General features: G+C 37.0%; 3 long non-coding RNA genes across 3 annotated transcripts; 1 reads left to right on the top strand and 2 right to left on the bottom strand.

Moving 5' to 3' along the window:
• Positions 1-1,243: 1,243 nt before the first annotated feature.
• LOC125218177 lies at positions 1,244-2,231 on the bottom strand. The gene is made up of 3 exons (XR_007175891.1): positions 2,176-2,231; positions 1,914-1,999; positions 1,244-1,582 (listed from the first exon to the last, which is right to left on the bottom strand). It is a non-coding gene; the product is annotated as an uncharacterized LOC125218177 (long non-coding RNA).
• A 5,098-nt stretch (positions 2,232-7,329) lies between these two features.
• Positions 7,330-9,153, bottom strand: LOC125222276. The gene is made up of 2 exons (XR_007176510.1): positions 7,673-9,153; positions 7,330-7,587 (listed from the first exon to the last, which is right to left on the bottom strand). It is a non-coding gene; the product is annotated as an uncharacterized LOC125222276 (long non-coding RNA).
• A 567-nt stretch (positions 9,154-9,720) lies between these two features.
• LOC125218653 lies at positions 9,721-10,326 on the top strand. Its single transcript, XR_007175997.1, has 2 exons — positions 9,721-9,799; positions 10,125-10,326. It is a non-coding gene; the product is annotated as an uncharacterized LOC125218653 (long non-coding RNA).
• The last annotated feature ends 8,532 nt before the right edge of the window (positions 10,327-18,858 follow it).

The raw sequence follows: 18,858 nt of genomic DNA on the forward strand, positions 1-18,858 counted from the left end.
CTCAAAATCTCGTGCTAAAGAGCGTGGAGGTTCGAGTCCTCTTCAAGGCATAATATTGAGAATGCTCATTGAATAAGCAATTCAATAAGAGAGCTCGGATCGAATCGGTATTGATATACCGACCTGCACCCACCCTAGAGTATATGCTTCAACAGGAATCACACAAGGGTAGATTAGAAACCTCTGGTAAGATGCCCGCCCGTCACCCAGCGGATAACGTACATTACATAGTCCAGGGATTGGCGACTTACCCATTCAGTGACTTTGGCACTGGACGTTCCCAAAACGGGTACTATCGGGTCCCAACACTGTTTACAAATGTAATGCATTGTCATGAGTATGCGACAAAGCCCTTCGAGGAGGTGAAAGAGAAGGGACCGATAGATGTTGAGAAGATGGTAGCGGACTATCAGAAACCGTGATTGATGAATAAACATTTTTTTATCTTCAAACATTTGGTTTGGTTTAAGTGTTGGTTTTTGGTATAGATAAATTTACAAATGTTATGATTTGAATGTTCATTGTTTCAAAGTTGTTAGCTTTCCGATAATTGTATTATGTTTGTATGCCTAAGATGAAAGGTGGTTTGCAATACATTAAGTTTTGTACTGCAACACGTGTAGCATTGCAATGCAATCATTAGGAGCAGTAGTAATTGGGAATGCAAACCTCGACACAATAGTATAAAATTATAAATGACTTGTATTGTGTTCTGCAAGCCGATAAGTAAATCAAGGAAGATTGCAGACCACAAAGCTATAATAAGTAATATTGCGAGAAAGAATCTACAATTGTCTGAATAAACTACATCAAGAACAAGTACAATAAAGTAATTATGTAAACTGCAAAAACTACTTCGTAAAACTGCAATATTCGTAGAGTAAAACTGCAATATGGTAAGATCGAATAAAATGTTCAAGGACTTTGACACGAACACGTCCAAGTAACGACCACTCTTTTCGATTTGGTTCCAAGCTTGCGTACATCAAAATATAAACTGCAAATGGATAAAATGAAAAGACATCACATTAGGCATATCCTATATATACTGCAATTAACGATATGGTGGACAGCAACACATACCACAATATGCAGCAATATGGTAAAACCACAATATGACCATAAGAACTGAATAAAAAACTAATCAAAACGAATTTGGGCAGCAAAACTCCATGTAAATTCAACACAAATCGAAACACACATCTTAACATGTGTTAATCTAAAAACGATAGAACCAACGAAATTTTCAACGATAATCGTCGAACACAGAAAATCAAACGTCTACAACATGGAGTAAAACGAGATTCATAGAAATCAAAGGGGAGAATCCGAAGTAAATTGCTACAAATCGGAGCAGATTAAATTCATTGAGTTCAATTACAATCTTCAAGCACTTCAAAACGAACTAAGTGCTCTCTTGTTCCTTTTGTCTGCCAAAATTTATAGAGTCATGGGGACACATTTCTCTGTATTTTCCACACTGATGCAATGGTTTCGTTATCAACTTCATAACCTTCTCCTTCATGAACCCCAATCAGCTTGCAGAACTGCTTCCCGAACCTGCAATTGACCATATGGTGGACTGCAACATGTACCACATAATGCAACAATCTTGTAAAAAACAGAGTATGTCCATAAGAACTTAATCAAAAGTGAATCAAAACGAATTTCTAACAATAAACAGTAGGTTCATAAAATAAATAAATAAATAACTCAATTCATAGAAAATAACATGTAATTTCAACACAAATCGGAACATACTCAACTAAACAAGTTTTAATCAATGAAAGATAGAATCTAACAAAATTAACCAAAAATCGTCGAACATAATCAATGAAAGATAGAATCTAACAAAATTAACCAAAAATCGTCGAACAAAAATAATTAAACGTCTACAACATGTAATTGCTCACCTTCTGGAAAAACATCCAATTCAAATCTGATAATCGAATCAATTTCGATGTCGTATGCAATTTGAAATCAGATGAAAATTATGGAGCTGAAAGAAGGCAGAATCGTCTTCGATCAGGTTATGGAAATCAAAATTGTGGAACCTAAAATGCTGAAACTGAATAAAATTTGTTGCAATTGGAATCAAAATTGTCGACAATTGAAGATGGAATTGATGAAATTGCGGAATATCATTACCAGATTTGGATGAAAAAACGTGAATACCTGGAGAGAGATGACGAATCGCGTGAATATCATCTCTCGATTTGGAAGAAATCTGGAACAAAATTTGTGGAATAAGGAAAAATCGTGAATTGGGGGGAGGGGGGGAGAATAACAAATGCCAAAATTACCCTTTATCCTATTTTTTAAAATTGAAATTAGCTGCCACATGGCAGCATGACAATTGCCCGATTTCCAGATCCTACGGTTGAGAATGGTGGTATGGTGCGTTAGGCTCCTTTGCACCCTAAGTGTCCTATTTCCTTCTTAATCTCAGCCCTTGGATCCTTGAATTGGATGGTTGTGATCAATGCATTATTAGTCTATAATGTTGCATTATTAGCCGTTGTGCATTATTAGAATGAAAATGTGCATTATTAGTCTATAATGTTGCATTATTAGCCGCTGTGCATTATTAGAATGAAAATGTGCATTATTAAATGACACGTGGCATTAATCTAACCGTCAGATGACAAAATCGTGGGGCTAGGATTAAGAAGGAAAAAGGATTTGAATACATCCCTACATAGGGGAGCATTAAGCTCCTTTTACCCCTTTAGATACTATTTCCTTCTTAATATCAATCATTAGATGGATGGAATGGACGGACTAGATTAAAAGAGTAGATTTGATCCCGTGTTGCATTAATAGTTCATTTTTGTGCATTATAAGGGTAAAGCTGTAAAACAACAATGGATCCCACGCGTTTCAAAACAGAAGGCGTGATATTAGCGGGATATTCATTGAAACAGATTGACCTTCCATCCAATCACTCTCTCTCTCTCTCTCACAATACCTCTCTCTTCCCTCAACCCACGATCAAAACCCTTTCTCTCTCATTTCCATTCATTTGTGAACCCTGCCGCCACTAAAATCGGAGAATCTCCATTAGAATAGTCGACTGCTGTCGGCGTAACACCCTTGGGCGACGAAGCAACGTTGTAATCGGGGGGAGATTTTGAATCGACAACAAGGTAGGGTTCTAAAAGCTTCGATTTTTGGTACTATACCAGTTTGAGCGTTGTTTGTAGCCGGAAAAACATCATATAGTCGTCGATTCAGAGTTTTCAACTAAAAACGGTGACGATTTTGTCATACATTTGGTCGACATTTTTGAAAATCGCTACTGCTTTTTCATGTATTTTTGTTTTTTGTTCATTATTCAACCTTTTAGTAAATAAGAGTTCTGGGTTTGAGCTACGATCGATTTTATTTATCCGAAACACTCTTACCTTTTCTTCATGGTGCAGTTTTTCCTGTACAGGGTTTTCATTTTTGGTTAGGGTTCTAGGCATTATTGTCTTTTATAGTTAATTATTGCCCAACCAATTGTGTGTTTCTCGATGTTGTAGAAATCTTATTGTGTTGTGTTTGTTGGTCTGAAAAGTAGGATAACCATGTCGAAGAGAGGAAGGCCGTTTAAAACACAACCAACACCGAATGCAGGTGAGCAATCTAATTAAGCATATAATGTGTGTACATTATATTAGATGTTGGTGTATATTATGTTGTGTTTTTAAGTTAAATGTATTGGTTTCATAGTATGCTACGAGTTCTGTTAAGTTTTGGCTGTTCCCCCGAAGTGTGGGTGTGTTTGAGTAGGTGTTTTTGTTCATTTTATGCATTATTTGCTTGGTTTGACATAGTATAATTCTTTGGAAATAATTACATTATTCTGTGTAAAAGTGAAACATTATTTAAGCATATTTATGCATTACATTCTTTATCCAGATATGAAACATTATTTCAGTTCGTTTTTGCATTATTTGCTTGGTTTGACACATTGTAATTCTTTGAAAATCATTACATTGTTCTGTGTAAAAGTGAGACATTATTTAAGCAGATTTATGCATTACTTCTTTATCCAGATGTGAAACATTATATCAGTTCGTTGTTTGCATTATTTGCTTGGTTTGACACATTATTTGTGTGATGCTATACATTACTAAGCAGTATGTTGCATTTTTTTGTATGCATTTGACAGATGTACATTATTGGGTTAAATTTATGAATTATTTTGTTGATATTGTACATTATTTATTAATGATGGCATTAGGATATAAGTTAAACTATACATTGGTTAAATTTAAAGTTTTGCATTATTTATTCATTTTTTAACATTAATTAGCAAGATTTTTGCATTAAGGAATACATATGTGAAACATCTGTGTCTTATTTTGGTCAGCAACTAAGCAACATTGATTTGATTTTGAGGAAGCGGTAGTCGATGTCTTCCAATCGCATTGGCCCACAAGCTTCAGCATAGATTAGCCGAGGAAAAAGCAGAGACTAGTACAACCCGTGAAGATGTTGAGCCTAGAAAACCTAGAGGAAAAAAGGCAAACCATCTGTATTGTCGTCGCACCCTGACAGAGTTTTTGAATGCTTTAAAAAGTCTGACTCCAAGGCAGAAAGAAGATGTAAAGGAATTGCGTTGATAACTTATGTTGGAAGTTCAGGTAGCGGACTTGTTGCGTAGCTCGTTTTAAACAATATCAAGTTTTCTAAACTTGTGGAAATCCGATATATATTTTTGTATTAGGTGATAATATCATTATCTTAAACCATATAATGGATGAAAAGTAACGTATAATGCACAGTTTGAAATTTATAATGTATTATATGAATAACATAATGTATAATAAATTAGCTACTTTTTAACTTCTCTAATGGCTATAAATGAACGAATAATGTATGAAATGTGAATAATAATGTAATGAATGTGAATAATAATGTAATGAACTAATAAATTAGCTACTTTTTAACTTCTCTAATGGCTATATAATGTAATGAATGTGACTACTAATGTATGGAAAATGATAGTGATCGAATGAGCTAAATTACATATTTTATAACAAACCTTAACCAATCATGTGATGAATAATGCACTTTACAGTACTAATTGCGTATAGAAACTTATTTGCTTCGTTACAAATAATGTACAACTTTAATAATATTAATGTACAACGACATAATAATAATGTACTATATGTGAAGAATAATGTAACTGATCTCAGGTAGAGATGTGATATTGCGTAAAAAATAAAGTTCTTGTAGCTAATAATGCACTAACAACATAATAATAATGCATTTTTATTAGTGCATATAATGTACCAAAATGTATGACTAATGAGAATAAGTTAATGGATAACAGACGAAGACTAATCCGAAGAACAATAAAAATAAGATGGGATGGAGCTTCGTGATATTCAAAAAATCATCAACATTTCCTTTTGCCCTTGCGCAACGCATTCTCCTTCTCCATCTCTTTAAACATTGGACAATTTCTAGAATCATGACGGCCTCATCTCATCGCAAGCCTTACACCATCTCAAAGGCCTAGCGGCCTCCTTTATAGCCTTTTCTCTCTTGGAAATCATAACAAAAACATATCAGGAAAAGTATACATTACATAACATACATTGTACATTACTGATTAGCTAAACTACATTATACTTAAGTATTTGTACATTATATTTCTGGGTTAAAACTAAACTCTAGCAGAGATGACAACTAAACCCTATAGGAATGACTAAAACTCGTGAACTTTGACGACGGTTGTGTTACTTACTCCACGCTACACCCTGGCCCCAACGATTTCTAAACCCTTAGGGAAAGGATTTAAGTTGCGCCAAAACATCAAACACAGTCAATCTTTCTATATAAAATAACAACAAAAAATGCTCTAAAACATATACATTATACATTACAGTACATACATCGTCCATTACTGATTACATAAATTACATTACACATAGATATTTGTACATTATGTTTGTCAGTTAACACTACTCCCTAGCAGATATGATATCTGAACCCTAGATTAATGACTGAAACTCGTGGACTACGGCAAACGTTGTGTTACTTAATTCATACTACACCTCAGACCCAAGGATTGCTAAACCCTAGGAGAATAAATTAAACTAGCACCATACAATCAAACACTGCCAATCTTAAACTGCTCATGAAATTGTATAACTCAACCAAACAAAAGAGTCAGATCAAGGATTACTGCTGCAATCGGTTTTTAAGATTACAAAACAGTTTAATACTCAAAACAGGAACAAATTACATTACCTTCTTCCATTGTTGCAGAACAAGAACAAAATTCACGACGGGTCCAACTCTTTTGATTCGTGTAATTCACGACGGCTCCAAATTAACGATACATTCACGACGCCAGGCAAACGTTGTGTTACTTAATTCATACTACACCTCAGACCCAAGGATTGCTAAACCCTAGGAGAATAAATTAAACTAGCACCATACAATCAAACACTGCCAATCTTAAACTGCTCATGAAATTGTATAACTCAACCAAACAAAAGAGTCAGATCAAGGATTACTGCTGCAATCGGTTTTTAAGATTACAAAACAGTTTAATACTCAAAACAGGAACAAATTACATTACCTTCTTCCATTGTTGCAGAACAAGAACAAAATTCACGACGGGTCCAACTCTTTTGATTCGTGTAATTCACGACGGCTCCAAATTAACGATACATTCACGACGCCAATCTTCATACATGTTATTCTGATCCCATACTACATCCTAGCCCCAACGATAAATAAACCCTAGGGGAAAGGATTTTAGTTGGGCCAAAAAATCAAAACATGCCAATGTTACCGTATAAAATTACAACAAAAACTGCTATGAAACTTATACATTACAGTACATACATCGACCATTATTGATTCGAAAAATTACATTACACATAGATATTTGTGCATTATTTTAGGAAGTTGAAACTGCAAAATAGATTACATGATATCTAAACCCTACGGGGATAAATAAAACTACTGCCAAGGATTGAAAAAGAGTCATACTAAACAATACTGCTCAAATCAATTTTTTTTTAAGATTACAACCACGTTTAATACTCAAAACAATAACAAATTAAATTACCTTCTTCCATTGTTGGCGAACAAGAACAAAATTCAAAAAAGGTCAAACTTGAGAGAAGTGATTCACGACTGGAAGAAGTGTCGTTCACGACTGAAAGAAGTTGTAATACCCGCACCCTTACATTTCTTTTCCCTCGCCATTTTTTTTGTTTATCAAACTAAGGATGTGAAGTTCCCCGTTCATGATGAATTAATGAAACTTGAGCTTTTGTTGTGAATTTTTTTAGTTACAAGTAAAAGCTAAGTGATCAATTGAACTAAGAATTTGGAAATTTACATTGTAGAATATCATGAATTTTCGAATAACATTTCTAATACAACAAACGAACAACTAATGTCAAAAATACTACAATATGTGGATCAAGGCTTCAAAGAAAGAAAACAAAGAAAATAAAATTTAGATGCTTTTCGAGCCTTCCTCCTCAGGCCCAAATCGTGGCCCGTTTGAGCAACCCATCGGCCGAACGGCGGGCCGAATCCGAGAACATCAAAGCAGCCAAGGTGACCCACCTGCAATATGAGATAAAGCCTTAATTTTCAGCTAGGGAACAGGAGGTTAAATGGAGTTTTGTTTAAGGAATTGAGACAATCCTACCTTAGTGATAGAGGACTAAGGACCTACCCAAATGAGGAAAGCCAAATCTGCCTTTATACTCCTCTAAAAAAACAGCCGGCACACCAGCTTTTCTTAGTCACACAAACCACCAAAGTGAGTAAATGAGAAGTCCTCTGTCCTTAGCAAAACACCAAGTTCCTTCAAACAAGAGTAGTGGAGATCAAGGAAGTGAGAGATTTCTTGCAGCTTGCAAACAAATGAAGATATGAACCAAAGTACTATGAGAGCATGTGAGAACAAGTTAAATTAATTAGTCAAACTCTAGTACTCCAAGTAGCACCAAAATGTGTCATGTAAAAGGCTGCTTTGGGGATCAAGAACAAGAGATATGCTGGGCAATAAACCAAACAAGGTCAGCCTCATTAACTCCCCTAAGGTACACAAAATCAGCCTATAAAACAAGGGCCTCCACACCACATTCGAACTCCCTCCCACACTTCTCAAAATAATCAGCAAAATTCAGAGAGAGTTAGAAAGCTTGGTGCCTTAGGAGCTGATCTCAAGCAGCAACAAGGGCAGCCTCATTCCTTCACTTCATCAAGAGGTAAACACCTCAACACCCCAACACCTTATCTACATCATGTTTAGATCAATCATCACATAGCACAAGTGTTAACTATACTAAATCCAGCCTCACAGCAAGTAACGAGCTTTAATAATCAAGGGACCAACATTTCTTAACCAAACTCATAGGATAACTGCAGATTAGTAAAGCCCCAGTAGAACTCCAACTCTTAGAATCATAGAAACAACATTTAACATAGCAAGTTAAACAAGGTCAAGCTCATTCCAGAGAGCTAATGCTCCCTCCAAAATCAACTATAAAACACCTAAATCAAGAGCTCTAACATCACAGGGCTACTGCCCAAGCTTCAAACAATTATTTTAAGAAATGAAAGGGAGTAGTAGAGCTTAGCTTCGGAATCGAGAGTGGGACCAAACAGGGCTGTCCAGCTAGGGCCGAATGACGACGGAGCCGGTGAACTGACCGTACGGCGGCGCTGCTAGAGCTGCAGCGTGAGGAAGCGGCGACTTAGGCCTCGAACCGAAAGGGGGCAGAGATAGGTGTCGCGCCGTAAGCGGCGACGCGGCGCGGGCCGAGAACTCCTCCATGGCTTCAACGGAGAGGGGAATTCGAGAGTGGGAAGCCGATTTTCAGATGCGCCGACGGAGGAGGGAAACAGCAAGCAGAGCCGACGGCTGTGCTCCGGCGGCCGCGAGGCGGGGCGAACGGAGTCGATTTCCGCCGAGAAGGAAAGAAGAAGAGGGGAAAAGAGGAGATGGCCGGAGTGGCGCCAAGCGACGCAGCAGGCGGCAGCCCTGCTCGTCGGACAGCCGAGGACGAGCGGCGACCGCGAGGCGGCGGTGGCGGATGGCGGCGATTTCCGCCCAGAGAGAAGAGAGAGAGTTGGATTAGGTTTTGTGATGGATTTGGGAATTTTGTGAAGGAGAGAGAGAGATGTCGATGGTTATGGGTTAGGGAGAAATTGGGCTTCTCCCCTTTTTCTTTGTTTTGGGCTCAATGTATTTAGTGATGAAGTGGGCCGAAATGTTTTAAAGTGGAAAGGAGCATGGACCAATTTTATTTAACGAAGTTGGGCCTCTTGAGAAGTAATTTGAGGAATTTACATTGGGCCGGAAATGGTGTTTGTTTGGGCCAAGATTTAATTATGAGAAGTTGGAATTATTTAAGAATTGAGATGTAGCCCAATTAATTAATTTCCGAATAATTTATTTAGATTCCGGGAAAATAATGTAGAAAAGTGGGAGACGCGAAAGTCGACCGGCGTCGCCCCGCGACGCCTTGGGCGGCCACTAAGGAAATGGGAGGAAAGAGAGACGACGTTCTCGAGCCATGAAAATAATTAAGTTTAATAAAGAAGTGCTATTAATTAAATTTCCCGATTTAATTAATATGCAAGTTTCTAAAAATTCCCTAGAAGTGAACGAAGGATAAGAGAATTAATTAGGGGCATGCATTCCTAAGTATGAGTTTTTGTCTCGAGTCTAATTAGTATGTTGTTATGTTATGTTTTTCACAAAGGACTATCTCCGCAAGTTAAGATCAGAGCGAGAAATTCAAGTAAAGGAAATTAAGCGAACAAGGTGGGCTTTCTGTTCCTACTGGACCAGGAGTTCGTGAATTTCGGTTCACCAGAAATTAGTGAATGCGGGTTTGTAAGTGGGGTCAACCCATACATACCCGGTTCACTCAGTTCAGACATGGCATTAGTTCCAGGAAAAATAGATCATGATCACATATTTTACTTAGAAAATGCTTTTAGTGTCCTCGGGCCTTTTAAGATAAAACCCCGAGCTCACTCAGTAGTGGCTTGACAAAACTAGTTTTCTTTTCAGTAAAATATATTTCGGCACGTGTCCACTGAGTACACCAAGTACTCAGCCCTGCATATGTTTTAAAAATGTGCAGGTTGAGCAGTGATGACGGCGGCGGTGTTGAGCACAGACAAATGAAGATCCTTCGATAGAATAGTTCTTGGATGCGTCGTGTCTCCATACACGATGTCATCTGCTCTTGACTCTTCCGCTGCAATGTAAAAGTCGAGTTTACACTCCTTGTATTATGCACTCTGATTTATACATATATTCCAAGTTATTTCAGTTCATGTTCAGTCGTGCCACAGTTTCCCCCTTTCTTTCCCGCTTCTTTCATCCTCCCTTAGTCGCGATCAACCGAGCTTTCTATCCTTAGAAAGTGCGGTCGTGACAGATTAAATCAACTATATTTTAAATATGATTTCAATGTGATCTGTTTATCGATTATTTTTTTTATATATTTATTATATGTATAAACGGGTGGTAATCTAAAACATGATTGAGCATGTAATCTACAATCATTGTTTTTTTATATTCATCCCAGAATACTATTTTTTTGTATTTGTTTCAACAATGTAGCACTTCTTCACACAGAGACAATAATAAAATTAATGACAAGTGTCAGGAAAAGAAAAAGAAGTATAATACTGATATTAGTAGTGAATAGACCTAAGAACTCTAATATTTATTCCATCTTTTACTGTGAATGTGAATTTACGAAAGTTCCAATGTGCATTCAAAAAGTTCACATGCATAACAATTTGATAGTACTATATAACAGTAGTAAAGTTCACATGTATCAATAATACATGATTACGTACTTATTTGATTACTATAAATATCGTCGTATGCGCATCACGTTGGGCTGAAGTACAAATTTACTAATCATATGAATGTCATTTGATTGACAATTTAATGTGATTAGGGAACAACAGTCCAAGGGTTTAGTAGTCCATGAGGCTAGGGTGTAGCACCGACTCAATGGCATAGTGTTCACTAAGTGATTGAAGTTAAATCCATCCCCAAAGGGTTTAGTAATCGATAGGGCTAGGTTGTAGTACCGACTTAGCAACATAGTTTACAATTTAACAACACTGTGTAATGTACTTTTTGCTATGCAATATTTTATATAAAATATAAAATATTAACTATATAGATTTAAAATATTAAATAGATGAGTTAAGAACATGTGATTTTTTAAGCAAAGTTCGATTGTAATGTTCAAAAATTAAAATTTCATGAAATTCAAATCACTTTATTATATATTGCAAGATTTGATTATGTTTTTATTGATTTTGATTGGAGAGCGTAAAAGATATAAATATAATGGAGAATTAAAATTATGAAATTATTAAAATCACAACAGTAAACTAAATTAATATTAATATGATATATTTAGTATAAACAATTGATTTTGTTGCAAAGTGTATTTTATAAAGAAACAGAGAAAACATCAATCATATAGCTTTAAAATATGAAATAGATGATTTAAGAATACAAGAATTATTTTAACGAGATTCGACTGTAGCATTCCAAACATAAAAGAAATTAAAGAAATTGAAATTTTAAAAATTAAAGAAACAAAATCAAAATTACATATTTTAACGAGATTCGACTGTAATCATACGTTTATATTACATATCATGATATATCAAAGTAATATTAATCGTTAATTACTTATATTCAATTCGTTGTTCTTTGTATATTAATAGTAATTTTCCTATATTGTAAAGTTTTAAAGTGACTAAATCATTTATTTTTATGACAAAAAGTAATAGTAGTACTACTCATAATATTTTAAAACTTATCGTGAAGAGATATCATTAATATTAAAAGAACAGTACTACTCTAAATTTGGAAGAAATATCGTGGAAAGGTGTCATTAAGAAAATTAAAAAAACGGAAGAATGGGAAGGGATTAATAAAATTGTATCATTGATGTATTATCGTACAAAACTTTTGGGCACGGAGTGTGTTAAATAATTTCCTTTATTCATACCTCGCACGGATTATAGATGTGGTACGAATTTCGTCAGATGCGCAACGCGCTGGGAATATACTAGATCATAGCAAAATTAATCAAAATTTAAGTTAATAGATGTTAATATTTGTAATGAATATCATGTTATCTATAATAGTGTCATAAACATAATACAAAACAGATAGAATTTTGCAATAAATGAAATTTCCCCCCAAATAAAACAAAGTACAATATTTGACTAATTTCATTTATTCATACCTCGCAAAGATTAAAGTGTAACACCCCGCTTTTTCGAGCCCTAATTTTGATGACGTGGGAGACGTGAATTAAACGATGAATGAATTTATTGCATGAGTTTCTATGACCGAGTTGTGTCTAGGGTTGCGTTGGAGTTTGAAAAGTCAAACTTGTTGAATATATGACGTGGCATGTGAATATTTGAATTAAAGGAATTATGAGGTGAATTATTTGTTTAAGGGTGGGTGAGAATATTAGGAAAAATTTCCATAAATACTAGCCACCTAATTCTTGAGATTTTCGAACCCCTTGACTCTTTGGAGAGGGAATTCTATTTTTCCGGATTTAATAATTATTGGGATATTTATCCAAATTAAATCCAAAATCCAATTATTCTCTATCTCTTAATGAGAAAAAAATCGCACCCTATTATTTCTAAGGTGATTTCGAAAATCACCTATTCTTGGGAAGGAAGAATTAATTTTATTTTAATTGATCCCTTATTTGATTTCCTTCCATACCTAGAATTTAAATATTCTACTAAATCTTTCCATGCCTCAAGAGATCTTGCCATATCTTGTTTTAGTTAATATTAAAAATCCATTCCTTATTTAAAAGGCCTACTACATGCGTATTTCCAATCCCTAGTTGGGAGAATTCTTATTTTTATTTTGCTCCGTGATATTTTATTCTACTCCGTAAACTATACCAAAACAAAATCTTGGCTAATTAAGAGCCATATATTTCGAAATTTCCATGCTTGATACCCTAGTTTATTTTTGTTATTTCTTCTTCCCTACTCCACAATATTTTAATTGTGTAGAATCAAATCTTACCAAATATTCTATTTATTTACCTAAAGATTTTATTGAGCACTATAAATAAGAGAAACCCCTAACCCTAGCCATCACAATTTTCGCCCCCTCCCTCTTTTCACACTCTCTCAATTATCTTCTACTTTTCTCCAATAATCCTCCATCCTTTGAGAAGAAATAGAGTTTGAGCCTCAAGATTTTTGAAGAACCAAGTCTTTACTTCGTTTCTATCGTTTGTTTTTCTCAAAAAGGTATTCTAATATTAATCTTCTTCTTTCTACTCGATTCCTCTTCTTTCTAACCGATTAATCGGTATTCTTGAACCCTCATGCATCTTGTTTGAGTGAAAGTGGGATAAAGGGAATATGGAAAACATGTAGGTGTGTGTGTGTGTGTGTGTGTGGCGTGTGTGTGCGTGGCGTGGTGTGTATGCGTGTTGCGTGTGTGTGTTGTGTCTATGTTGGCAAAATACTCTTGTGTGACATATGTTGATGTTAGATCTAGAGTTGAGATGCGAATGGAACTTATGTGATGAACATGGCCTTGATTGATGATGTTAAGATAAATCGATGGGTAAAGGGAAAGCGTTGAGACATGCATGAGTTAGGAGTTCGTGTTGAATCTGATTTGTGATATATGCCTATGTGATTAAAAGGTGAAACCTCGGTTGCGAAGCAGGATAACAAAGGAAAGAACATACTTGAAATCTAAGCAATCGAGGTGGGCTTTATTCTCAAACTCTTTTATGTTGCAAATTTATGAAAGTGGAGAGATAAGGGTGGTTTAACTGTTATGCCATGCCTATGTCTGTTTTGTTGTGATGATGTGTGCCTAATGCCTAGTTTGTGAGTACGCTCCATTAGGCTACAGTGGCTATGGATATGTATAAACGAATTCGGGTCTGAGTACGGGCCGCAAACCCTACCAGGCTGTGTACACGGTGGGATCGGGAGCCGTCCTTGCTAGTCGGCAGGTCTCGTGGGTGAAAATGTGGCCACACTTTCGTCGCACTATGGAAAGATTGTGATTGTGATTGAGATTGTGATTGTGGATATTGATGAGAAAGCGGGGAGATGTTTGACTGGCCAGTCTATGGAAATTATTTTTGTGTTACTCGTTGAATATTTATTTTGATAACTGTAAAACCTCGAGTTCACTATGTTAAGGGTGGCATAACTTGTTAAATAAAATGTTTTGGCACGAGTCCACTGAGTATTTTAAAATACTCAGCCCTACATGTGTTTTCCTTATGTGCAGGTTGAACGACGACGAGCGGCGGCGAGTGTTGAGCATATTAACTAATTAAGATGGATGTTTTGAACTTCAAGCGTAGTTGTGTCTTCATACATAGCTGCACTCTTGGTCGTTTCCGCTGAATTTTCTTCGAAACACTTTAGTATTATTCGGATATTTTGCACTTGTTCCTTTCGTTTTAGAATCTTGAGACATCTTGTGGTATCATTGGGATTTGTTGAACTCTTAAGTTTTGATCATACTTTATAGTACTTATCCTTCATTTATTTCTCTTGATTAAACCGACTCTGATAGTTCGTTTGATACCTAGGCCAAGCCTCTTTAAATGAATCCCTAGCCTATGTTAAATTCTTTTAAGTCCGTTTTGGTAGCAGTCGCCGCATTTATTGTACCCTAGGAGGGCGGGCTGTTACAGATGGTATCAGAGCCTCAGTTCTTTCCGCTCTGGACCCAAGAGTCTTTTCAAAATTTAAAATTTATCCTTGTCACCATTTTCTAACGCACTAAATATGGAAGGCTCAACACCGCAACTTGTCCCGTTCAACCACGAAGAAAGAGGTACAAAATATTGCTATGACTTATGATTGAAATAGATTGCTCTTAAAAATTTCGGTGGGAAATGTTATTTTGTGAAAATAGAAAGCATGCCATAAGTGTTGGAAATATTGTGAATGTGAAGCAATGCTTCTCGAATGGTGATCCGTTGAATGTTGTATGAGAACTTGTTAAAATTGTGAAATGCGAATGTGATTACGTGAGATTATGTTGCAATGTTTGTGATGCTTAGACCTGGACTTCTTGGAACCTAGCATGCCTTAGTTGTACGATCACAGCGCTTATATCTACAAGAAACGCGGAATGACTAGTATGAGACTTCAAGCTATGCTTGAAATTATCGAGTGCCTAAGAAGTAGGCTAGAACTTAGTTGTAAGTTGACAACTGCAATATCACTTTCCTGAGTGATAAAACCAACGAAAATATATATATTCCGAACTTTGGTGTATCCTTACAATGGCGAGATCATACCTAAGATCTAATAAAACTATGCAGTCTTCAAAGTGGCGACGCGACACAAATACTACGACGTTTACGACACATTAAGACTACGTGTATAATGGCAATCGAAAAAGACTATGTGACATGGAAAGAAGAAGACTTTGAAGATGCGACCATCAAAATAGTTATTAATTTCGACGATACGATGAATCTCAACTTGGAGTCCACGGTTTCATAGAACGACGTTGCCATGATCAAGCTCGGAAAAATGTGCGAGGGAGTGCGACCTTCGTAGTTAGAATGACCGATTTTTAAATCAACAGTACTTACTTGGATCCTAAGTTCTTTTCGGGACGTTTTGAATAGCCGTGAGCCTTGTCTATTTAAACATCTTGGTTGACTCGCAATTTGCAAGTGATGTCCATTATTTCTTTTCCTATATCGAGTCATGGCTCACTTGACTTGAAAATTTGTGTTTGCCCTTGTAACCTTGGACATCTTGATTGAGTAGACTTCTTTAATTCGTCACTCATAAGGACGATATTTGATTTTATGAGCTTCCGACATTGAACTTTAATCCTAAAGTTGTTTGTAACTTATGACCTTCAGTATGATCACATCTCCAGACCTGTTTTTCTTCAAAGGATGGAATATTCTTCTTGGAACTTTGGTTCACCCCTTTATTTTGTAACCATGTTTGTGGCAAGCTCTTTCTGGCAGAAGTGAAATTCTTTTTAGCTCGGTTTCACTACATATATTGTTTCACACCCAATGATTTTTCTTTCTTCAGCACCAAGTTAAGGCTATCATGTTCTCTTCTTCCTTAACGGTTCTGAAAAGTTCCAATCACTTTGAGTTGCCCTCAACAAACCCGTCGAACCCTTATTAGTGCAACTTCATGACATTTGTCTATATTCCTAAATTCTGACGCGACTGATTGTTTTAGGCCTTGACATGTTTGATCAATAACCGCTGTCCGAAATTTTTGCAAATTTTGATCGGGCAGTCTGGTATGGAATTTGAGATTTCTAAAGCTTTTATTCACCTTACCATTTTACCTTCGCATTGGCGTTACTCCTTTTCGTTCGTTGTACTGAGACCCCTTTGAGACCACATTTTGATATTCTATGGGAAATTCGCACCTTTTATTATTTTATCTTGCACTGAGCCACTTCTACTCTTTTCTACCTTATTGCGAGAATGTACTTGCCCGTTCTATTTTTTTCTCCCAAGCATCTTTCATCTTGTGGTGCAACCTTATTGTCTCTTTTCTTGCGCAACTGTTTTCCTACAATGCGATTGAGTGGTCATTCCTTGGACCCTGCTTGTAGAAAGAATCAAACTTTTCTTTCAAATATACCACATCACTATTATTGGATTTGAATAAGTACGCTAACGACTCGAGTGAAAATGAATTAGAATGCCGCCTAGACCCAACGTAGGACGTGGGAATCAGGAATCCACTTCCCAGGCTTCGGAAGAAGAAAGTGTGACGCAACCAAGGCCGCCACCACCACCTCCACGAGTAGATAGGGAAATCGTGAAATTGTTCCTACCTTCGACGGAATGGGCGAACCAGCGAAGGCTGAAACTTGGGTACGCGCGTTGGAGCGCATCTTCAAGACTTTGGTGTGAAACGGCGAGGAGAAAATGATTTGCGTGACGCATCAACTGACCGGGTCCGCCGACTTTTGGTGGGATACTAAGCTGAAGACCATGCCCCAGGATCGAGTGGACGGGATGACGTGGGAGGACTTCAAGACCGAGGTATATGACAAGTACATACCTAAGAGCTACCGCAAAGCAAAGGCAGCCGAGTTTCATAACCTCACCCAGGGACGCCTGTCCGTAACTGAATACGACCGCGCGCTCTGTAACATGACTCGCTATGCGCCGGAACAGACGGATACTGACGAGAAGCTGGCCGATAAGTTTCGTGAGGGCCTAAGACATGAGATTAAGATGGCATTGGCTGTCCGTGGGACACTTACGTACGCCGAGGCGCTGGCCCTCGCACTGGATGTTGAGGCAGCGATGCCAAAGGAGAGGAGCGTGGGGAACACTACGCTGGCACTACCCCCGCCACGCCCTAACCATGATAAGAGAAGGTGGGACGAGAGTAGGGCTCACTACGACAACAAGCGATACCGCCCCACCCAGAACCGACCGTTGTACGGAGGAGGGCAGACTTCGTTCAATCCGAGGAGCGACCCCCGGGCCAGACCACCCCAATGCAATGTTTGCGCCAAGTACTATTTTGGGGAGTGTAGAGTGCCGAACCTGACTAGGTGTTTCAACTGTGGGAGAAACGGTCACGTCTCTAGGGAGTGTCCGAGTAAGAACATGGGAACCGGGGCGAGGCAAAACAATCAAGGATTCCGTCAGCAGCCGAGGGCTCCACCAACGGGATCGGGAGTGAACCGGGATCAACCTAAGCGGCAATGAACGAGGATAAGATGATGGAACTGTACCTAGAACTCTTCCCATGAAGGTATCAAATTTCGGGACAAAATTTCTTTTAAGAGTGGTAGAATGTAACACCCCGCTTTTTCGAGCCCTAATTTTGATGACGTGGGAGACGTGAATTAAACGATGAATGAATTTATTGCATGAGTTTCTATGACCGAGTTGTGTCTAGGATTGCGTTGGAGTTTGAAAAGTCAAACTTGTTGAATATATGACGTGGCATGTGAATATTTGAATTAAAGAAATTATGAGGTGAATTATTTGTTTAAGGGTGGGTGAGAATATTAGGGAAAATTTCAATAAATACTAGCCACCTAATTCTTGAGATTTTCGAATCCCTTGACTCTTTGGAGAGGGAATTCTATTTTTCCGGATTTAATTTAATTATTGGGATATTTATCCAAATTAAATCCAAAACCCAATGATTCTCTATCTCTTAATGAGAAAAAAATCGCACCCTATTATTTCTAAGGTGATTTCGAAAATCACCTGTACTTGGGAAGGAAGAATTTATTTTATTTTAATTGATCCCTTATTTGATTTCCTTCCATACCTAGAATTTAAATATTCCACTAAATCTTTCCATACCTCAAGAGATCTTGCCATATCTTGTTTTAGTTAATATTAAAAATCCATTCCTTATTTAAAAGGCCTACTACACGCCTATTTCCAATCCCTAGTTGGGAGAATTCTTATTTTTATTTTGCTCCGTGATATTTTATTCTACTCCGTAAAATATACCAAAACAAAATCTTGGCTAATTAAGAGCCATATATTTCGAAATTTCCATGCTTGATACCCTAGTTTATTTTTGTTATTTCTTCTTCCCTACTCCACAATATTTTAATTGTGTAGAATCAAATCTTACCAAATATTCTATTTATTTACCTAAAGATTTTATTGAGCACTATAAATAAGAGAAACCCCTAACCCTAGCCATCACAATTTTCGCCCCCTCCCTCTTTTCACACTCTCTCAATTATCTTCTACTTTTCTCCAATAATCCTCCATCCTTTGAGAAGAAATAGAGTTTGAGCCTCAAGATTTTTGAAGAACCAAGTCTTTACTTCGTTTCTAC

Source organism: Salvia hispanica, chromosome 4 (genome assembly GCF_023119035.1).
Source record: "Salvia hispanica cultivar TCC Black 2014 chromosome 4, UniMelb_Shisp_WGS_1.0, whole genome shotgun sequence".
In the NCBI taxonomy this organism is placed as follows: Eukaryota; Viridiplantae; Streptophyta; class Magnoliopsida; order Lamiales; family Lamiaceae; genus Salvia; species Salvia hispanica.